This window comes from Dermacentor andersoni, chromosome 5 (genome assembly GCF_023375885.2).
Source record: "Dermacentor andersoni chromosome 5, qqDerAnde1_hic_scaffold, whole genome shotgun sequence".
NCBI lineage: Eukaryota > Metazoa > Arthropoda > Arachnida > Ixodida > Ixodidae > Dermacentor > Dermacentor andersoni.
This window is the reverse complement of record NC_092818.1, coordinates 91,998,829-92,022,708: the sequence shown is the minus strand read 5'-3', so window position 1 is coordinate 92,022,708 and position 23,880 is coordinate 91,998,829. Positions and strand designations below refer to the sequence as shown.

The 23,880-nt window shown below is 45.3% G+C and overlaps 1 protein-coding gene across 4 annotated transcripts in view; it reads left to right on the top strand.

Annotated features, from left to right (window-relative positions):
• The window catches only part of LOC126530861 (uncharacterized), a 69,575-nt gene that overhangs the window by 30,473 nt on the left and 15,222 nt on the right, over positions 1-23,880 (top strand). The window contains exon 1 of one of the 4 annotated variants that reach the window (XR_011894764.1): positions 14,759-16,366. The exons of 2 other annotated variants lie outside the window; for them this stretch is intronic. The gene's annotated coding sequence lies outside the window, so the exon portion shown is untranslated. Of the gene's footprint in view, positions 1-14,758; positions 16,367-23,880 lie in introns of those variants that run through there. One more of the 4 variants, XR_011894763.1, reaches the window with a different exon arrangement.

Here is a 23,880-nt window from a genome sequence, read left to right as displayed (position 1 = left end):
GAAATTCCCTCTTATTGTGAGCCATATTGCATATTCATCTCCTCCGCCTGGGGAGTTAGTGTAGCTCTGAGGAATGACGACCCACATTGTTCCCTTACGTCCATTGACATAGTCATCATTTCCAGGGTTTTATCTCTTTCGCCAAAAGCCTTCAGCCCCTCCTTAGGGTCATTCAGTGCCGTCTGTATTTGGCCTACATTCATTGTCAACTGTGAGACACTGTCCGTAAGCATCTGCATGTTGTCTTTAAAAGACGCCAGCGCTTGTTTGATTTCCTCCATCTGTGTTTCAGTGTTCTTGAGTTTACTTTCAACAGCCCTACGCTTGGCTGACATTGCTCCTTCACCAGCAGGCGCGGGGACTGGGGCTTCTTTGTATGTATTAGTGCTATCTTTGTTTTCTGCTTGTTTAGCCTCGCTTAAGAGTTTCCTTATTGCCGTCATCTCTCTAATCATGTTCTGAGTCATTTCTTTTAGTTCTGCATTCTCTTTCTTAAGCCTTTCTATTTCACGATTCTTACTTTGCTCTGGGGGTGGGTCACAGAGCACGGCACTTACCGGATCGGTACGCGCGTCGTCGGCCCAGATAAGTCTTGTTTTATTGGTGTCCCGGTGAGGAGGCGTCTTGTCCGCTATGGCCGTTCCCTTGGCTTTGTTGGCCCACGTGGATCCGTTGACTCCTTCCCCGGGTTTCGATGCAGCCTGTTGACTCCGATCTCTTGATCCGGATCGCGCCCTGGATTGGGATCTGGATCTGGGTCGTCATCTAGACACGCTTCTTCCCCTGGAGCGTGAGCGACTGCGAGACCTGGACCTGCCACGGTACCTTGATCTTGGCTGCGAGTCGTTATTGTCCTTGTTGACGTTGGTTGCTAGTGCTCTTTCGTTTCTCCGTTTTCTGACCCCGTATGGAGTTGTATAGCGCTGCTTACACATTTTGTCCGCCGTTGGGTGCGGGCCACCACACAGTTCACACCTGGGTTGGCACAGATGTTTGTCAGTAGGATTCACTGCACCACCGCCTCGGCATATTCTCTCTTGCGGAGACGGGCACACGTCAGCTCTGTGACCGAGCCGACCGCAAGCGTAGCATACGTCGACTTGTTTCTTGTATAGTGAGCACCTTGCAAGGACCGGGCCGTATCTGACGAAATTCACAACTTTGTGTCCATCAAAGGCGATGATCACAGTACCGGTATTCTTGATTCTTTTAACGGCGAGAACCAAAGGGTTTCCTGAGTTGACTATGTTCTTCTCCAGCTCCGTCGGGCCATCTGCTAAGTAAATGTTCCTTATCACTGCCTTGCACGTGTTGTGAGGTGCAGCCTCATATGCATTGATCTCGAAGCTGCATCCATCCAGGTTAATTGCCCTTATTCTCACATATTTCTCAGCATTCTCTCGTTGCGGCGTACTCGCCACAATTATGCTTTGGTTGTTGTTCGGGCATATGATGTCTGATGCAATGTGGTCCGAGCTTAGGCCAGCTGCTTCAACGATGGTTTTACCTGTCTTGGTGGAGCCAACCTTGCTAATATTGAGTCCGCCGCGTGGTCGGAGTAGGATTTTAAAATGATCTTTCTGCAAGTGTGGCATTCGGGACGCCCTGGCGACCCTGTTCTTGACTCGACTGCCGTTCTCAAATGTTCTAGGCGACGTAGCCATATGAGGCCTAGCTCCGTGTGGATTACCGCTAACAGCGGATCTGGTCGAAATTCGCCTAGAAACTACTGCCTGCCATCCGTACTCTTTGGTGCAGTCGTCGGGAGGTAGTTCCTCCCCTTCCATCATGACTTGCATGTCTGACTCGCCTCCAATTGCCACATTCAGGCAGCACCTGGCCTAGCGTGGCGGCTATGGTGGCGGTTCAAAAAAGTCTCTTAAGATGCCAATAGTCGACCCACCGTAGAAATCCTGGTGTCGCCGTGATCCTCTCTATGCTAAGCGTCGATTGGATTGATATAACCGAACCAAGGATACTCTGATTAACGGGTCAAAACCGATGTTGAAAGCGGGAGCTGATCTTTCTCCATGTTCTTCGATGCTTCTTCTTCTCTCGCATAACGGAGACATGTGAATGGTAAGTTGGCTCCGATGCGACTGACTTCTCTACTTGCGATAGCACAAGGCGGTTGAAAAGGGAGACTTGAAGGTTTATCTTCACGGACCCTTTTTCTACGAGTTCGTCCAAAGACATAGATGCCTTCTGCAGAACAATAGACACGAGCTCACCTGTCGGCACGTCGACGGGAAGATCGATTGGTGGGTCTCCAGGGAGCGCATACTTCGTGAAGACGAGGCTGCCTTTGGCTGGCTGAACGAAAAAGGTTACCCACGTCATCAATCGTATAAAGCCTACTGCGATATAGACTGGCATGATTGTGACGTCCCGACAGCCTCGCGTACGCACGTCATGGGCGTCCCAGTACACTCTCGTTCATCAAAATAACATTCCTATAGCTCATATCTCTGTTGCGATTTCGTGCACACTGCAATGCGATGACGTACACCCAACAGCATCTCGAGTTTCCTGTTGCTTACCCCCATAGCAAGTGAAGTCCGTATATAATGCTATGAAGAAATACGTCACCAATGGTGGAATAGATCCTCTGTCCCGCAGCACAACAGCCCAGCTCTATTAGTGCACGATCGCACGCATGTTTCTTATTTTGCCAAAGAGGCTCTTTGAAACATCCGCCGCGGGCGTCACGTGCCATTTTAATGCGTTAGCATTGGGAGTGTTAAAGTGCAAAACGTGTGTGTGTGCGAAGCCTGGAAAGCGCTGGTCATTTAATTGAGGTGTATATATATATATATACCTCAAGTCTGGCTTCATGCTTTGGAGGGGGCGCTTTCGTCATGGTGCCTTGGTATGTATGCTTGCTATTCAAAAAAAAAAAATCAGTTGGAAGTGAACGCTTGTCTTCGTCGTTCTTTCGGTGCCTTTGCCCATATACGCGCTTTTAGTGATATTTGCGATAAACAGAAGCCCGCGAAGCGCATTCTTTCTTTTTATGAAGCATTCGTAGGCTCTCCATTTTCTTTCTCTATGGGCTCTCGGAGTCAGGGTCTGCTGGCCAAGGTAGGAGGAGGCCTACGCTTACGAAAAGGTGCGACGTAATGCTAACACACGTCCCTCGTTTCAAAGTACGTATCCTATTGACCAACCAATGCTCACCGTTGTCGCAGTTAAGACTGAGCATTATTAAGTGCATGTCATCTATAACAGCCTTCACAGTTTTTCTGGCAGCTTCGGTCGCTCTTGTGAAGTCATTTCTTCAAAAACTTGTGCTATCCTGCACCCTTAGGAGATTTGAAGGAGTACTTTGTCAGTAGCGTTTACCTTTTAGGCTCGCGCGTCCGTTTACAACGATCAAAAATTACAATGTTCAATAAATTTGGAAAAACGTTATTGTGGAGCCTTCGTGAGAGAGCTTTGCAAGGCCACAGCGAGGCTAGACAAGATGCAAAAGTAAAAGGTTTCTAACTGCTGTCATCGAAGAAAATTTCAGCAAGGTTTAGCTCGCGAGCTCCGAATTTGATGAGTTTTGTTGGATTTAAATTAAGATTGAAATTCGAGTGGATAGGAAGCGGACCTTTAATATAGGCGTTCGAGTTCTTAACAGAACTTGTTACAATTGGCAAAATTTCAAGACGCCAAGGTCATCAAGTTTGCAATTATGCAACTCAGTAATGAAAATCTATAGATTTTCATTGCTGATGTATATATATCACAACTCTGTAAACTGCACCTAATAATCCATCTAAGGTAGACGATATTGATGTATTATGTACCTCTCAACTTATGCACTTCACTCGCGCATTTAGGAGCGTGCAAATCTTCGCAATAGTGCAACTCCTAACTTAAGTGGCCGATTCCAAAATTCGATATATGATTTGTTAGAACACTCTATCGGAACCTGCCTGCAATTTAAAAGGTTACATGCATCTGGTCCAGAGAGAGCTCGAAGTATCTGTTGTAAGCCTACCGGAAATTGCTGCACATTTTCATTTTATTTTGCTACTTAACAGGCTGTCCATTTGAATTGCTCGCCAATAGCATTGACTATATAGAAGGAAATAGATGCATGTTTTTTTTTTCTCGCTGTTGTTCTTGTCCCTTTTCCATTTGGTTTCTTTTTCCACTTCCAGATTCCTTCTTGTATTCAAAGTTCGTTTTATTGATATAGCAATTTTGCATACGCCCGAGATGCATCCGTGCCGTCGCCGTTGGCGCCGTCGTGCTGTCCTGTTATCTACCACGCATGCGCGGCCCGTGTAAGGATGATCAGAGGGCCTTCGGAGACGCGCAGTGCGTTCTGCTGCAAACGCGACGAAGCCAAGTGGAAGCACCGTAACGCCTCCCCCAATCGGCTGTGTCGAAACCACATCAGTGTTCTGGCTTCCATGGGAGTTGTGCTCACACAAAATAACGTTCCTGCCAAGCAAATGCGTGCATACGAAACTGTGGTAAATGTCAAACTATATGTAAGCAATCATTTTTTTTAAAGCGAGGCTTGCTTGCAGAGTTCGAAGCACTTTTTCGTACGTATATGGCCTATAACGCCGAACGCGTTTCAACGTATGGTGACGTTGTCAATGAACGGTGCAGCGAAGAAGTAGTTTAAGCATGGAGGAAAAAAAAAACTAAATAGAAGAGGCCCCGACGTCGAGTTTTTGAAGCTGGAAGTGCAGCCATCTTGGTCTGCCATTCTCCCTTTGCGTCTCCAATCAGCACGCCGGAGCAAAGGGCGCGAGCATTGAACTTGCGTTGCGTTGAGCCGCCGAAAGGGCGCGCTGCTGACGCGCGTCAGAATGAAACCTACGAAGTTTCTGTAACAGCTTTAGTGAAGCAGACGCATTCCTGTGTTTTTCGGTGGCGCGTTGAAGAAGACGATGAATACCCGCACCGTGATGGCGTGTTGCTGGCTGACGCTCACACTCACAATCCCAAAATACAACATTAAAGATCACACACGACACTCCACACCCAGCTTGTTTTGCAAACTGAACGGGCTTCGACGAAGACCGCGCTGAAAAATTTTCTCTCTCTTTTCGGAGGCCGAGAGCAGAAGCGAGAGCTTCAAGGGAGCGGTTGCTATTGTAATGAGTATGTTTGGCACATCAGTCCCATGGTTTAAAAAAATGGGCTCCAATCCACGCAGAGGAGGTAGTTGGCCAGCGAAACTGTGGTATCACCTGATCGGTTAGACCAGTGTGACTTACCTAGCCTCGAACGATTGAGCAATGCGCCACCTGAAATAAATGGCAGCAAGACAAACACACTGTACCAAAACTTTATTTCTTTGAAACGATATTGATAACTGCTTTGTGATCGCTGTGGTAAACACTGAGGTTTTCCGTTGCTACTTTGGATTCTTAGCTCCAGTTAAATCTGTACACGAGCTGTACGCCGTGGTTGGCTGACTTGGAATGATGACGCACGTGAGACCAAACTCTTCCATCATGGACTGGATAAAGCATTTCTTATCGGATTTTTAAAGTCCACACTGAAGTCTCCGACAACGATCACCGGCGTGAAGTGATCAAATTTCATCCCAGCAAAGCGAGTACGCACGAAGTACTCGTGTTGCGCTGCTCTTCGGGAGTCCTAACTATGCGTGGTCTTCCCATAGCGGTTATCACAACCAAATGAACTCAATTGCTAGGCGAGTTCTTTTACATATGGAAGTGCAGCAACTTCACTCTCTGCTCCGTATGCTGTACAGTTTTGCTTCCCGGCAACTGCAATTTTATGCAACCGCAATGTTTACCGGGAAACGCATGCGGCGAGCGCTACATGCTTCGCGTTGTTCGGACGCGCATTCTCATCTTTCATGTGGTTTTGACACTTGTTTTGTGCTTTTCTTTATTGAAGCGAATACTTTGGTGCGTCTTGCATTCGTAATTTCAATGGAGGTGGGCACTTCTCCCTTGAATTTGTGGAATGGTTTTGTGTAGACTGTTCAGTTGATAGAGACGACGGAATCCTGGGATCCGAGTCATACGGCTTCGATGTAGAGCACCACGTGACTTCCGCCATACTTTCTTCAACCCATCCCGGCTGGCCGGGGCCTCGCCTACGCCTTCTATCCTCAGAGTTTACGAGTTAACCGTTAACGGTTAACTGGTACACTATATACTTGAAATTTTAAGCATATGGTTTCCCTAGAATAATTACTTGAGGGAACTGTAGCGCTAGTGTCCACGTGATGTGCAAGCAGGGCGATTCAGCCAACGCGGGAAGGATGGTCAGCACATGTTATTTGCCTAAACTTCGTCCTTTTGGCTTCAAATGGCCTTGTGACTTTGCAGGGTGTCACAGCTAACAAGGTGTCACAGTAACAGGGTGATACGGGGTGTCACAGCTAACCTTAGCCAGAGTTTTGATATATGCCTATGCACTCTAAGACGACGCGACAAATGCATGTTGCTGGCTATCGTATGGAGTAAGTCACACTAGTTGTATTTTTTTTTTGTATTTTTTGTATTGAATGCAAAAATAGTGTGACACTAAGAAGTGTTATCCCACTTCTTAGCTATTTTTGGCGCATCTTTGTCTTCAGCTCTGCTTCCTAGAGACAGTCATACAGCGCGTGTTGTGCCAGTAATAAAGAAGGGGCGATTTTACACTAATAGCAAACTATCGTCCCATATCAGTTACCTCCTCTTGTAAACTTTAAGAGCATGTAAGAGCTAATAAAGCTAAGAAGATCCTGGGAGACAGGGACATTTTGTCACCTCTGCAGCATGGTTTCTGAAAGGGCCTTCCTACTGTAATGCAATTAACTACTGTTGTTCACGATTTCGCTAGCATACTGGACAAACAGGGACCAACTGACGTCAAAAATTTGCATTTCAAGATAACATTTGATTTTGTTGCACACTCAAAGTTAATAAAAAAACCATGATTTACCAACGTATAATATAAATTGGATCGCTGCTTACCTTACTAACCGCAGGAAATTCGTTGTTATTGATACTTACTTTTTTATTGAACTTCCCGTAACTGTTGATGTTCCTTAGGGTAGTGTTTTAGGGTCATTATTATTCAACATATATATTAATGACACTGTTGACACTGTTTACTCTTTACCGAAATAACCTGCCCAAAAGACCAAATCACATTAAATTCCAGCCTTCACAACATTCAGCCTTAGTGCGTTCATAGGGAATACGGAACTTAACGCAAGCAAAACAGCTTTCATAAAGATTACGAAGAAAATTAACAAGATGTCGTTTGCCTACATCCTTGCATCTCAATCACTTACCGAGGTTAACGAATACAAATATATAGGCTTCACATTAACCAGTAGCCTCAGCTGGAAATCTCGCACTTCTTACTTATGCTGCTTTGCTTTCCAGGAAACATTGCCGTCTCAGACACAACTAAAGCATGCTCCCGAGGAAACTCGTCTAATAGTTTAGACGTCCCTCGTCCGTCCTAAACTGGAATATGCAGCTACGATATGGGATCCTTATACTAAAGCTAACATTGCTGCCCTAGAAATGATTCAGCGTAAAGCAGTAAAGTTTATCTTTTCAAACACATCGCTTAACTGACTCCCCAAGCAAATTATAATGATTGGACATAATGTTCGGAAGTTGAAGTTAAAAAGAAAAATTCGCAGACTAAAATTTCTTTTTTTACTTAATGAAGGCATCTTGTCCCTTTGTCCAGCCTTACATACATCAACTACGACCCGGCGAACATCATTGTCACTCTGCATCACTAACACCTTGCAGTGCCAGAGCTAACGTTTCCGAGTATTCTTTCTTCCCTCGCAAGATAGCAGATTGGTACAGTCTGCACATTGAACAACTGACCAGCACTGACTCAATTAAACACATATCTTCTGACTAAATTTGCTGAGTTCTTCATGTTTAATTAACCTGCTGTTACACCTGCTGCTATATGAACCTGTTGTTATTGTTGCTGCTGTTCTTCTGTTTTGATATGACTTCTGCTGTCGCACTTCTCAAGCTATGTTGCATAAAATGATTTCGTCGCATTGTTTGTATAAAGTACCATTTTAGTTTATTTCTTTTCTGACATGCTTGTCGCGATATTTTGTGTTGTACTTCGATTCTACTTGTACTGATTTATCGTGTACATACTTTACCCCTCCTGCTTGGGCCTCCCGTGTCCTGCAGTGTTTCATAAATTAATTTCTCCGTATAACATGCTGCTCTTTAACACAAATATTTATACCTCGAAAACCACACTTCATACAGAGACACACATATTTCATGAGCCACTCGCACCAGCAATGCTTCGCTTTACGTAGTTGTCAGCTGCAATTGAATGTTCCTGTAGTTTTTTTTTTCTTACATCGGGGGGCCGAAGGTTTTTACATCGGCCTCGTTTCGAGCACCACCGAGGTGCGAACCCGGCGACGTCGTTGGCGATGCTCCTCATCATGGCGACGTTCGCATACGCCTTTAGCGCAACGCTTAACTTTGCCATCGTTTTCAATGACTCACCTTCTGCAGAAATGCCAACTTTTTTTCGTATACTCGTGTACAATTAGATTCGCACTTCTCACTATGAAAACGAACCTATACCCTTGATAATTCCTGCGGAATGACATCTTTGCGTTCTGTGGGCACAAGCCCTTCACGAATCTCACCGAAACAGGCTGCACGGAAGCTTTTTACTGCAGGGTTTCTAAATCTGTTCGATGACTCACTGCGCACTGACATACGTCAGCTCCAAAAATGTTCCATATTATCATGACCTTGTTTCCGACCTCCACTGAGTGCAAGGGTAGATGCAGCTTACGGACTTGAGTGGCAAGCGTAAAACGCGTGATTTACTGTTCTGATAGCGCTACAGCAGAGAGTAGTTATCTCTGTGAGGATAACAGTCCTCTGAGCTATGTGCTTTAGAACTGTACCGGACTTATCAACACTTAGCTATCGGCTGTGAGTGAAGGAGGTCTTCGGCATACTCGCAAATATATTTTAACTCAGTTCAAGAAAAACCTGGTTTTTTATCATGGAAGTTCTGTTTTTGATGTTTTGGTCCACACTTTCCTAACGATGAGTTGAGGTGCTCTAAAGGCAGAATGCGGTCTATGTTTAAATTTTGGAGGCAAATGAATGGGAAGATATGCAGGCTTCGTTAGAGCCAGCTAATTCAATTTCCCATTGTCATTACTCAGAAAAGAATAAGAAAAGAAAAATTGGCGGCGCAGCCATCCTTTAGAGAAGATTGGCAACGTTAATGCGCTTAGCAATCTTTCTTATGATAAGTGCCGAAATGGTGATATGCCTAAATAGGGATATGCTTCAGAACTCACGATGATTATTGCGATGTATACTGCATCACCATGGCCGTATCCTCATACCATCCGCGAATCACGAAACATTATGGGCACATCAGCCTTCCCACGAAGTGGCAACCCCGTTTCCAACAATAATGCCAAATGATACTCCGACACAGTATAGCTTGTTGTAATCGATGTACACCAGTTGAAAGCGCGTAGCAACACCTATTATCTCTAGTATCCTAGCTTCAACTTCCTTGCAATGGCTATCCATCAAGGGACCGTGCCCGACGCCGAGGTGTTTGTTGCGAATGGGGCGTTATCGCTTTCATGTATATATATTTTAGGGCGACATACTTCTTTTTTGTCACCTTGGCACATCCATTCTTGGAGACTGACCAAGAATTTGCACATGCCAATGTCACATACGCGGTGCTAAAGTTGTCTCTACTAGACTAGACAGCTGCCGTGGCACATACTCAGCGACACAAGTTGTCTATGTTAGACCAGACAGCTACCAACAGCAAGTTGTATGTCCGTCCGCATAACCCAGTGGCCCATGTTGTCTGCTCGGCTAGACTGCAGTCAGCAGTCAGTGCATAGTGGCAGAAGCTAGTAGACAACCTGGATGACTGGGCGAAAGAGGCTATATATACGAACGGATAAACCGGAAAAATGAATAACGTTCCCAAACAATGCTAACAACCTTAAAAAGCAATAAGAAAGTATCGACACTCGAACGCATCACAAGTACACAGAGAATGTGTCTACGGGCACCAGCACCGAAACAGTCCAACAGCTGGGACGATCCCCCATCGCACATTAAAGAACTAGTCCACACAAGTACTTTTCTTATATAATAACAATACCGGGAGTCGGCATTTGCATTTGGCGTAAGACACATATTTCGTAAACAAGTAGCGGCGCCAACTGCTTAACGGGCACGAAATTCTTCGTTTATGCTGCGAAATGCTCAAAAAAAGCTTGGCCAGAACTTAGCGCCCCTAACAACTTAAGTATGCGGCAGCATACTTAATGGGTTTGTGATTGGATGGATGAATGCTATGAGCTTCCCTCTTGGAACGGGGCGGTGGGTTGCGCCATCAAGCTCTTCTTTTTACATTGCCTAATGTCCTACCTATGTTAACGAACAAAAAAGAAGAAAAAAAACCCACGATGAATTCCCATAACCAAACTTTCTGAACCCCTATTGTGAGGTTTGTTTTTCCATGCCTCTGTTGTTTGTCATTTACCTGCTTTTCTTTCGCCAATATTCTAGTCCCATCTTACCAATATCTACTGCGGACCTGTTTACTTTCCCCCTGCTCTCGCTGAACTCAAGGGCTTCAAAAAGGCCAGAGGTGCCTAAATTGACCCCTGGGCAGGTATCTTCACATTCTAATAAAACATGCTCCATCGTTTCCTAGCTTTACCTTCCTTCTTTACCTTCCTAACTTTGCCTTCCTTCTTATATCTCGTTTTATCGGCGCGTGTTCTAAGGCATCCTGATCTCGCTTGGAAAAGCAGTGAGCTTCCCTGTGAGTTATCATAAATTGTTTCTTTCCTGATTTAGTTTTTTCCTAAGCAGTTACTGATAGTGGGTTTCTTTTCCATTATCTCCACCCATGAGATTGCCTCAGCTTCTTTGACTTTCCGCTTGACGTTCTTTGTTGCCATGTTGCTCACCATACAGGTCACATACTTGCTGGTAAGCATTGTAGTTCTTTTCCTCCACTGTGAATCAATGTTTTTTCTTCTACAAATAGAGGAAAAATCTCCCAGCCCGATTTACTTTCTTCCGTATTCCTCAGTCGCTCTCATAATCAATTTTACTGTGAGCTTCTCTCACTTCAAAGCTTGTCCAGCCCATATCACCTTGCCCAGTTTCATTTCTAGTCTTCCCATGAGCGCCGAATATGAGATGTCCCACTGACTTTTGGTTGCCATCGAGTCCTGATTGTACCCGTTATTTCATGTTGAGATGGATGGATGGATGGATGGATGGATGGACGGACGGACGGAGGGACGGACGTTATGAGCGTCCCCTTGGAACGGGGCGGTGGGTTGCGCCACCAAGCTCTTGCTATTATACTGCGTGATGCCCTACCTAGGTCAAAAAAAAAAAAAAAAAGAACCCACGATGCATTCCAAAAACCAAATTTTCTGGCCTCCTATTGTGAACTTTGTTTTTGTACGTCTCCGTTTTTGGTCGTTTCCTTACTTTTCTTCCACCAATCTTCCAATCGCCTCTCACTAATCTCTATTCGAGATCGAGACCGAGTTGAGAACAGCGTCGCCTCTCGACTGAACAAAGCACTACGCTTCTCAAAAATTGCTAGGGAGTGTCACTGAAGCGCAATGACAATTTCTATCGAGGGGCGTCACTGTCTTCGACTTTGAGTCAAGGTGGAGTGTTGAGTAGCGGAATGTCCTGGAAAACGGGGGTTAGCTCCTTCCCCTTACCCACTCTGCCAAGTAGCCCTCGAACTCAAATTTAAATAAATAATTCGCTATTTCTGTCTCTCGTAACGACATTTTGTTCGTTTATAGTCATTCGTAGACACAACGTTCACAGTCACTTTGACTGTGATTATAATGATAAGCGATCCACTTCAATTCTTAAAATAATTTTGCCTGACTAGATGGCATTCCTGCGGACTCTCGACTACAGGTGATTTTCTTCGTGGTCGTTAACAGCAGCCGCGACAGCATCATGCCCATAGGTCAACGGAGGTCCCTCCCTAATGTTTCCTGTTACCGTACTCTTTCTCCTATTACATAGAAGCTAGGCTGGGCCCGAAATCTTTTAGCACTCCATATTAGTCTATGCTGCCATAGGCGTCTTCTTTTCTGTCGACACTAATTTTGGTAGTCCAACAGGCTAATCGCTTATCAGCTCTGCGTAAAACATGACCTGTCCTCTTTCGCTTCTTCCACTTAGTCAGGGATGTTATATTATTCAAGCCTGATTCCTTATCTATACTGATATCTTTCCATTGCTTAGCGAGGCGTCTGGTCCTTCTGACGTAGCAAGGCCAGCCCTAGCACGGCTGACATCTTCAACTATAATTCAACTCTCTGACTTCATTATGATATTGACGCGTGTACTTATCTTTATCGGGCGACCACGTTTCGCCGCCTAACAAATGTAATCGCACAGCGCGGGATGCGCCTGCATGTATCCGAAGTTTCTGGAAAGTTATCGATGCTTCTATCCGGCTGTCTGTTGTCGCCGAACCCTGTGTTATCTGATTTCATCGCGTGACGCGAATGGTGTAGAACTTTGTGCAAGGCACGCGGGTCCGAACGATTAGTCTGGAACATTCGACGACTGCAGTATAAAAGCCGACGCGCTTGACCCGCTGATCAGATTTTCGACGATCGCCGACTGTGTTCGCCGCTATCGCTGTGCTTTAAGTGTAGCCTGTTTTGTGGGCACAGGTTCGCCCAATAAAAGCTAGTTTTGTCTTTCACAGTACTGCTACTGTGTTCTTTAACGTCACTACCACGTGACATCTTATCAGCATCTTATTATCAATATATATCTTACTTTCAAGTTTACTTGTCCCGCAAGCTTCATGGTCTCACTGGTAATCACTGGCCGAATACAACGATTAAATAGTTTTCTCTCCATGTACCGTAGCAAGCAGTTGTTTCCGACATGGGAATGTCTGCCAAATGCGCTTTAACACACTTTTTTTGTCTTCTCGTGAAAAGGGTTTATCCCGGATGGATCTCGCATGAATCTCAATCGAAAATGTCTGCTTTCTTTAATTATGTACCCACTGCTGGCTTAGCCGCGGCAATGCGACCGACGGAATTCAATAAGTTATCAACGTGAACAAGTCAACGCAAAACGCGAGGAAAATGTTGCCGCCTCAGTGAATGACGCTGGGTTCGGCTAACTCACTCGATAACCATTTTTATTGAACAGCTTCGCCAGCTGATCAATTAGCGCATTACTTATCGCAATACAATCGCTTGCGTTCTGACAGAGAATTGCCGTCTCGATAAAATTTGGCCTTCACGAGAAGTTATGTTTTGTGAATAGTGCTGCCCAGTGCTACAGCGCTTATGATAGAATGTACAAGAATTTCTGTTGCAGTTGCAGTTTATGATTCATTCAACAAGCAGGGAGTGGAGTACCAGTAATAATACACAGACGAGGGTCCGAAAGTCGAAGACCGCAATTGAACACTCGGTTAATAATAAAAATGGGGAACATGTGAAACATTCTGCAAACTACAGAAAAAAGACACATAAGCAGTAACCAGAGAGTAAAAAGAGCCCAAATACTGTCCCGTTATACGAGCTTTATTTACATACAACAAAGGCTACCATATGAGCGACTGAAACTAATTTACCCTATCATTAATGGTCACTTGCTTGTCGACAAACACAAGTACTTCAATATCTCGACAAATGAAACATCCAGACATCGTCATAGCCAGTACATCACACCCCCTCAAGTCAGAAATGACTGTTTTAAGTACAGCTTTGTCCCGAGAGGTATTACGGAATGGAATGCGCTCCCCGACTCTGTCATGTCGGCCTCATGCGTAGAGGAATTTTTACATTGTGTACACGTTATTTTTTTTTTTTTTGCCGCTAACTAATGTATATATCATAACTTTGCCAAAGGTGTATCTGTTCATTTTTGTTTATTATATTTTGGGGGAATTTGTAAGGTGCATAGAATCTACACTGATTCGCGTCCCTGCTGAGACGTCTGCAGTTGTTCATTTGCTTGCTTTTTGTTGTCATACTGTATCCTTGTATGTGTTTGTATCTTCCACTCCTGTAATGGTCCTTTATGGGCTGACAGTATTATTAAATAAAAATAATATAAATAAATAAATATTGCATACGAATATCACAAGGCAATATAAGGAGGAATGCAAACTTAGTTATGGAAACAATTATGCTTAAGCTGAACTTTAGACAACATTCTGATATCCTTAAGTTTAAATGACATTCTCATTTTGACATTTGCTCAACAAACATTTTTACCCAACGAATTGCTCGTTATTGGGACCAGTTATTTGTGGTATTGAACTGCATGCTCTTTTCTTCTATGTTACCAGTGGCGCTTCTTGCTGATTTTTTTTCGGAAGTGGCAGCATTTTTTTTGCGGAAGTGGAAGCAGTAGATAATCCGAAATACTATAGTTTGGGCAAAGCTGGACACCGTCATTTGATGACGACTACTTGTTACATTTACTCCACCGAGATAGCTGTTCAGCTTAGTCTTGCTCCTTTGCTATTCAAATGGATTCTATTATTGGTGGAAAGCCGAACTTCTTACCGTATTCTAGTAATATTCCGGTCAAGTATTCAGTGAACGAAATAACTTTCGCTAAGCATAGATAGTCAAAAATATCGAATAGACCGAGTAATTCACGGGCGCTAACTTATCACGAATTCGTATAGTTAACTTGTTCTTCGTGGGAAAAAACTTTGAGGCTCAATGAATGCGTTTGTTCACACATTTCATAATCAACACGGAGACAACAGGCACGCTTGGTAGGCATTGTTTGCTACTTAAGGCAGCTCTGAACCTGTCTTTGTTTTTTGTAGTTTTTATGACTTGACCCGCCGCCGAATCAGACATATGTCTCAGCCCTTCTTTCTTGTGTCTTCTTTACCCTTTCTGTATTTCTTTTTTATTATTTCCGTTTGGCTGGTGTTTGCAAACACACACGCACCTGCGGTGACCTGCATACCACGAAGCAAGATCGAGAGCGCATCCAGAGACAAGCGCATCCTGCTCGGTTTTTCCCACAACACTGTTCACACCGCCGCCGTCGAGGCTGCCTATGCGTGCGCGCGGTTCCGGAATTCCTTATTTATCTCGAAACGACGCTTGCTCAGGAATTCGATCGTGCAAATACGTCGAGCATCTCGCCACAGAAAGAAAAAAAAATAAGAAAAGGAAAATAAGACCCGGAGGGCCCGACCCCCGTCGGAGGATCCCGTAGGAAGTGACGACACGCGCACATGTGCTATGTGTGGGAAAGGTCGTTCAAGCAGTGCAGAGCATATCCGTGTCCGGTCGATCTCGCCGTCATTCACCCCTCCTCTTCCGAGCCACCCCCCCTCGAGCGATGGGTTCCGCCGGCTCCGTCTTGGCGACGACACCCCTCCCTCCCCCCTCCTCTTTCCTCTCATTCCAACTTCTCTCGCAACTCTTCCTCATCTCGAGCCTGTGTTCGATGTCCTCCTCCAATTCCTTCCTTTCTGCGTTCGCCCTAACATTGCTCGTCCTCTTTCCTGCTCGCCTGCGATGCGTTTCAAGTTCACCTCTCTCTCTCTCTCTCGTCTGCCCTCGGTCGGGCGTCGCTAGAAGCGGCGAGCGCGTGCAAGTACCCTTCTTTTTTTTTTTCTTACCTTCTCGCCGCTCTACACGGAATCGAAGCGATGCAAGCGCGCGTCCAGGCTGCATCGGCGGCGACGGCGCCGGGTCGTGGACTTCGCGCGGGCGCCCGCTGAGCACGCCCGGCCAAACCACGTCAGCGGGAGGCCGAGGAATCCAGTTGTTTGCGCCCGCCTCCCCCCCTCTCTTCACCCCCACCCCCGTTCTTCCGACTCCAGACTTTAGCCTTTGTTTCACCACTCGCACGGACCGTGGACACCGCTCGAGGCCTGTGTTTCTCGGTCTCTTTCTTTTCCCCGGCGCTTTCCGCAACTTCTGTTGCCCGGGGTCCCCGGGACTACGACCGGCGTCGACCGCCTGCTTTCTCTCGCTTTCTTCGCCTCTTCGCTGCCTCTCGCTAACAGCTTTTTTTTTTTCTTTCTTCTTTCCTTTCGTTTCACTCGTCGCGCGTCACTTGCGAAAGCATCTCTGCGCCGCTCTGACACTACCGCCGATCACCTGGCTTGCTTCCCTGACGAGCGCAGACGCTAGTGGACAAGCGGCCGGTCGCAGCTCCGCCCCCCTTTTCTCGTGTACGTCGCGTTCTTCCTACTCCCGAAGGAGGCACTTCTCGTCTCGATTCTTGGTGAAAAAGGAAGGAGCTTTGCTCACCGTGAGCGACTTCTTCTATTTTCTTTCGGGAGTGAGAGTTCGGCTTCCAAGGAACCCGGCCGCACCCGCTGACAGGTGAGTGACCATGTGACGCGGCTCTGACATTGTCGCGGGCGTCTGTCACCGGCCAGCCGGCGATGCGGGCCGAACTGGCCAGATGCGTGTCACGTGCTGCTGCAGTGCTTTGTTTGCTCCTAGGTTGCGCGTTGTGTTTCCATTTCTGTTTGTTGTTCTTGTTATTGCATCGTAGTCGGCTGTCACTGTCGCGGGAGTGCTCTGTATAGTACGGCTGTGACAAATGTGTTACCTTGACCGTGCTTAAAGAAGAAAGAGATAACAGCTGACCTGAGATACTTACGCGGAAAAGATGTAGAGATTGTGGATGTGTAGTAGCTTACCTAGTTTTTTTTTTCTTTTAGCGGTCGAAATTCCTTAATGGAAAAGAAAAAAGGAAATCTTATGGAAAGACAACTAAGGGCATAGGCTCTGTGAGTAACACTGTTTCGTGGGAACAATGCCTGCCCCTGAGTCAAGCAGACAAAACATGGGCACACTTGCACAAGGGAGAAGTGATTTTGTAAACAAGCCTGCTTTTCTTTATTTTTTAATACAGCGCGAATCGGGCGTTCCCTAGGCAGATGCGCAAGAAAAATACATTCACTTTTGACACTTGATATGATAATCTCGGTTTAGGTTTACTTTTTCTGTTCTTGGGAAGTTCGTTTGAGGCGCAGGTAAGAAATAGCAATGTTAACTTGAGGCATGAACAATGCGTTCAGTTAGCTGCTCTCTGACTGGTGTAAAGGACAGCGCAATGATATTGACGTCACATTGAAATACATGAGGGAGGGAATTTTTCTGACTGTAGTTCTTTGAGAAACGATCCTATCGTCTGCTGTTCGAAAACAAAAAGCAGTAGCTTAGTAATTTTTCGAGATGCATGCGCCAAACTTCTCACACTATAAATATCATAATATCATAAAAACATATCATAATAAACGTGCCCAAAAGATACCGCATATACTGCCGGACTTCGTTTCGAATTCAGGTCCGTCATATTTGCTTCTCCTATCGTATTCAGATGCCAATGTATTTTGCCACTGAAACTATGTTTAAAAGTTTTATTAATCGTATATCATGTGCACGCGGATATTTTTTTCTTTCTTTTCTTTTTCTTTGTCTTCTTTCTTATTCAATGGCCGCGCAATTGCCCCACGTATTATATCAGGATTCCCATTGCATGCAACATATAGCGCGGTAGTTGATGCCACAAATTACGGGAATTAGGGACGAGCTTGGTTGATGACCATATCCACTTGCTTTCTTCGGGGCCTGCCACTCCACTCACCGCAACGATGGACGCGACGGCGCCGTTCGCTAAACAAAGCGCTCAATCGATCACATCGTCCCCCGATGCCCCTGCACAGATTTAGGTTTCTTAGACTATGTGGCGGTGCCCGCGCTAATGGCTGCTTGAAAACAGCGTAGGTCGAATTCTCACTAACCGCTCAACACTGCCTTTCACAAGCCCACGCGTGCTATAGCACTCAAACAGACAAACAAACAAACAAACAAACAACGAAAGAACGAAATAAAGGGAGAAAAGCGTTGAAGGCTACATGAGGAACACCGTTATGGATAATCCAGGTTAATTTCGATCACTTGGGGTTCTTTAACGCGCACCTGAAGTACACGGCCGAATGTTATCGCATGGTTCCTGCAGTGAAACACACGCGCCCAGCCAAGCGTAATGCAAGTACTGCGCAATGGGTTTCTGCTTTTGTTGACATCACTTCAAAGGGTATACAGCCTTAAGGAACAATAGAGTTGAGTTTGGCCTTACCTGAGCATCTGGTGCTCTTTAGTGTCCCTTTAAATGTTACAGATCACATGTTACGTGTTTGCCTTGCCACCTTATCGGTGACTAAATGTTATATTACACGGCCTTCTTGCGCAAAGCGTCCGTCACGGAAGTTGCCCCGCAGTGCAGAACAAACATACCTGCACCGGGTGTGCAGTTAACGCGGAACAAGTTAAAAAAAAAAATAAGGAAAGAAGATAGAGAACAATGCTATGACGTTTGTGCAAATTAGACCAACTGTATGTTGTTGGCAGCCCCCTAAACGACCTCCAGTGCTCTCAAAGCGAATCTTTTGTTTGCTTTTAATTAAATTTAAATTAAATTCGTTGGTTTAAAGTGCCAAAACCACGATACGATTATGAGACACGCCGTAGTGGGAGATTCCGGATTACTTCTGAGTTTCACCTGAGGTTCTTTAACGGGCACCCAATGCACAGTACACGGGTGTTTTTTTTTTTTTATTTTTTTCATCTTTGCCTATCAAAATGCGACCGGCTGTGACCAGGTTCAGCAGCTCAACTATGAAGCCACTGCGCTACCGCGGCGCGTTTGCCTTTAATTCCAACATGTGCTTTGAATCTGAATATCTTTAGTGTTCTTTTTACTGAAGTTATTTGCATCGAAGAACTGTTTATTTAGTTATCTCTATGGCCCCAATATCAATAGAAGGTTTCTAGAGAGCACTTGAAAATTTAACTTTCAATTGTTTGCGACGTGCTACCCTTTGCGTAGTTTGTGTGCCGCGGTTTTCTAGGATGAGGCTGTCACGGGCTTTTTCTTCCTTTTTTTTTCAAGCGAGGAGAAACTTGGAAGACTCAACTGTAGTTGATGTCTGCGTAGTGCGAAGCATTCATGATTTGTAGAGAACGGTTATAGGAATAATGTAACAGCCGTGTAGCTAACGGTTATATAAGAATTAAGGCTCTAGGTGCTTATATTCATAATAAGTAAAAATGTCTTTAATACGCACTGATTATGTGCGCATGTTCACTAAAGCTTTCTAAACATTTGTCTAAAATTTTGGGGCAAAAAATTTTCGACTGCGCTGTCGCCCGGGCTCGGCCCATGACAACGACGAGATAGGCTCGCCCGTCAGAAAGCGGCTGCACTCGTAGACTGCTTCGCATTAAAAAGAGTTACACGCATCCCAAACAACTGAAAATGATTTTTCAAATGGCTTCTGCGTACCTTGTGTTTACAGTGGGGCCATAAAGTTACCAATTAGATAGTTGGTTAATTATTTACAACTTATATTACTTAGGAGGAAGCCTTGCTTGGGGCCAACATTGATTTCCCCATTCGAATGTATGTAAAAGAGAGACATGCTTTTCTAAGACAACCGCTTGACCGATATAAATGATATTTATTCCATCTGAGAGAGAAATTCTCAATTCTAATGACTCTAGGCAGGAAAATATTATTTTTTGGGTCTAAATATTTTTTTCAATTAGCGAAAATTTGTAAGTTTCAAAAGAATTGAAGCGCGAATTTTAGAAATGTTTAACTCTGCACCAAAAAGCAGATATTTCAGTTATGTAAACTTCATTTGTTAGAGCAGCAAATGCGGCCAAACTTAATATATGCATCCACAGCTTACATGAAGTTGTTACAAGTATTCCGCAAAAGTCCTATTCACAAATTAGTGGTATTGTTGAGTGGTGTATAATAATAGGTCTTTTGTCTACTTTAGATTTATTATCAGGTGCAGTTTAAAAAACTGTAATATCGCTTTTTATTTTTTAGTTGCAGAGTCGTAAACTTGATGCGTCAGCTTTTTTTTCTGACTGTGCAATTTTCCACAATCTTGTAAAAAAAGATCATGGCGTAAATAAGAACTGTGCTGGCTGCAGTCGCTAGTATTTAGTTCTTTTCTTTTAAATTCAAGAAAACTAATCAAACTCGGAGCAATGGTTACCGACTAAAACAATTCCTCCGTACTCGTGTATTCATATAGGAACCCCCGAGCTTCGTCTTAATATAAAAGAAAAAGAGAAAGAAAAGAACAAAGACTGTATACGCGTTTCCAGGGGGCTACTAACGATGTAAGTCGCTTTCATCCACACAGGGAAGGCTTCGCTATGTCAAGAAAACAAAGGAAAGAATATAAATAAAAATTTGAAAAAACTTGTTCCGCCTTACTAACGACAACTGGTAGGTGATGATGATGATGATGATGATCAATTAACAGGCTAATTGCAAAAGCACAGAAGTAGTGGCCCTTCTCTTGCTGCTGCTGATACAAGAGAGCATCAGGCCGACTTGCACTGAAAACATCGCGAACACGGGAATGGTGCAGAGACAGGCACAACGCGCCCCTTTCTCGCCCAGCACGTCTTTTGCGCTATATTTGCATGTTCATCGCTCCAGCTCGCCCGACTTCTAGTTGTCATTTTTACGTCATACTGCGGCGAACGACATTCACGATGTGGTTTCGACTGGAATCGAATGCGTCGACCGCAGGTGTTGATCGTGATGTGCACGCGCAAGCTGAGAATTCGATTTCACTTCAATTTATTTCAACACCGTTCGTGTTGAAGTGTTATCAGTTGCACGCTGACAGCAACTGAGTGTAGGAAGTAGCAGCTGTGACAGGAGTTCGGCGATTACTAACACAGGGAAGTTCTATTTGCTGGTGATTACGACAACGCACTTTCGATAACTTGTGTTCGATTACGTTCACATGCTGAGCACGAGGTTGAGGGTTCGACTCCCGGCCGCGGCGGCGGCATTCTGCGGAGGGCAGAATGCTAAAGCGCTCATATCAATCCGCAGTCCTCCACAACGATGTCGCTCGATCCCATTCGTTGCGACGCCTCCTCACCAACCGCTAGTTACGTCGGGAGGTTACACACCATAATTCCATTTTGTTTTGAAGTAGCTGATAACAGTTGCACTGTTTCCTTAACATTTGCCCAGGTGCGCTATAACGCGAAACTATTCCAAACTTTTCTGTTCCAATTCTGCAATCAGCCTTTCACGAGTGGTCGAAAAATCGAAAAAGAAAACCGCTTCACCTGTCTGTCACGCGATGTCACTGAAACCGCGGAGACGCCCCATCTGATATATGTACACACTAATATTGCATGGTTAAGCCGAACAAAATAAACATTATTATTTCTGATTCCATGCTTTTTTTGCCATTAGCCATCTGCTACGCGTCAAAAGCTGTCGGGCTGCGCCCATTTCGCCTGTCTGTCACGCAACGTCACAAAACCGCGAAAACTCACCACGTCAAAGTGACGTGTACGCATTAAATATGCGTTAATATGCCGAACAAAAACGATTTTTTTTATGAATAGCCGCAGACTGCCCCGTTCCGAAAGGAATAGAAGATGGCTGCCCGCCGATCGCTCAGGCACTGGCTACTCGCACCTGCCCGATAGCATGGGTTTATTTGCGTATAACAAAACTTTTTGCGTAGCCATATAACGTTATCGAGCCCCTTAAGCACGTATACGACATCGCTTTGCCAACTCTTCTTTGCTGAGGATCCGTTTAAGCAGCATTCTTAACCTTCCGTCGCGCGGTGCCGTGATTTTCGACCAGCCACCGCAAGCAATGTAAGGGGAAGCGGGCCAATCGCAGACGCCGGCACCACCCTCCTCATCCGGTTATCTCTTCTCGCCACGCTGGCTCGGCCCCATCGAAATCCTCTCCACTTGAGCGTACTCGTCGCCTCTTGTCAGCCAATTAGATAAATTAAATTAAATTATTGGGTTTTACGTGCCAAAACCACTTTCTGATTATGAGGCACGCCGTAGTGGAGGACTCCGGAAATTTTGACCACCTGGGGTTCTTTAACGTGCACCTAAATCTAAGTACACGGGTGTTTTCGCATTTCGCCTCCATCGAAATGCGGCCGCCGTGGCCGGGATTCGATCCCGCGACCTCGTGCTCAGCAGCCTAACACCATAGCCACTGAGCAACCACGGCGGGTCCAATTAGATAAGAGAAACCGCTCAATGCAGGCAACGTTATTCGTTTTTAAAGCAAACAAAAGGGACCTCCTGCAAACGAGGAGAGCGTTTGTTGGGTTATTAGAACGACGCTGTGGATCAACTCCTGTTGCTTGCGTCGGCACCTACGTAAATCTGACGTCAGGAGATTGGAATAAAAACAGATTGGAATAGTTTTACGTTATAGGGCCTCAAATTTGTCGCATAGACCAACCTTGAGCAAGGCTGCGCATTGTAATCGCGCATGACCGCGAACGTGAACGCTCAGGCTATCTTTTTTAATTATGGGGTTTAACGTGCCAAAACCACTTTCTGATTATGAGGCACGCCGTAGTGGAGGACTCCGGAAAATTTCGACCACCTGGGTTTCTTTAACGTGCACCTAAATCTAAGTACACGGGTGTTTTCGCATTTCGCCCCCATCGAAATGCGGCCGCCGCGGGCTCAGTCTATCTTTATTTCTATTTGTTCATTTATTTGACATGACCGCATTCTCCGCAGGACATTATAGTAGGAAGCGCAAGTTCTTTAAAAACAAGTTAAGAACATTAAGAAAACACATTTTGCAGCACAACGAGTACAACGCATAAAGGTGTTTACACTTCTCAGGGAAGAAACAACACGACAATAATAGAAAAAATCAGCTTGAGAGAAAACAAAGCAAAAAATGACGTAACACGGACGCACGCAAACGCACACACATAAAGACGCAGACATAGACACACAGGCAACCAGACAGACAAGATGACACACACAAACATAAACGAGCACGCGTTTTCTTGCGGGAATGTCAAGTGATGACGCCTCAAACCTCGGTGTGAAGTTACGACTTTCCGCTTTCCTTGTTCGTCCGCTGAATAATTTTTCTCATCGGCGCTCGGACGACATCGGCCGTGGAATGTATACAAAGGCCGGGCGCTCAATTCTTGCTTCACAACTGTGACGTGCGCTAGAACAGGGTGGTGCTTTGCTAAGGAATGTTCCAAGTCTTTTAAGCCCCAAAAGATGTGTAAAATACGAATGGGGAGTACAAACGAAAGTTTCGCGGAAAACGGTCACCCAAGAGTTCGAAGCGTCCAAGGCACCCATTCAAGCTTTTCCATTAGAGCTCGAAGCAACGCAAGTCGGCACTTGCGCATGCGTGTGTAAACGTCCGTGCCCTAATGTTTAGAGCATCGGGCTTTCGCTCTGGGAGAACCGGCTTCGAAACGAAATGCCGGAAACTTGTATAGTAACTGGATTCTTCAATCGGCGAAACCTATTTAGAAGGATGAGAAGCACAACTTCGGGGTTATTTTTGGTTCATTTACCGAACAGTTTCGGTCGGGGGACGGAACTTTTTCAAAAAAAGGTCGGTCCTACTGTTGGGCAAATAAACCAAAGATAACCGCGAAGTGGTGCTTCTCATATCTTTGTATATATTTGTACATAATCACGTGTCAACATCACCCTTGAGCTACTAAGCTCACATAAGTGGACAGAAACATACAAACAGCAAAGTGGGGTGCAAGAGTTAAAGAAAGCTATCAGCGCGTGCGTGCCTTCACGTCTAGCACTGCGACCGCTACTGCACATTTGCCTTCCGCTACCACTGACCGTTGGAAGATTAGCACTGGGTGACTGAGCAGGTTGGAGCCGGACGCGTTGGCGGGGTGCGACTGCTCTCCGCCTGCGTTACAAAGCATGCTTTTAAAGCACGAAGCTTTTGCCGGCGGATTCATCGTCAGCGTTCATATGTTCAGTGCAGGACGAACGCCTCTACCGGCGTTCTC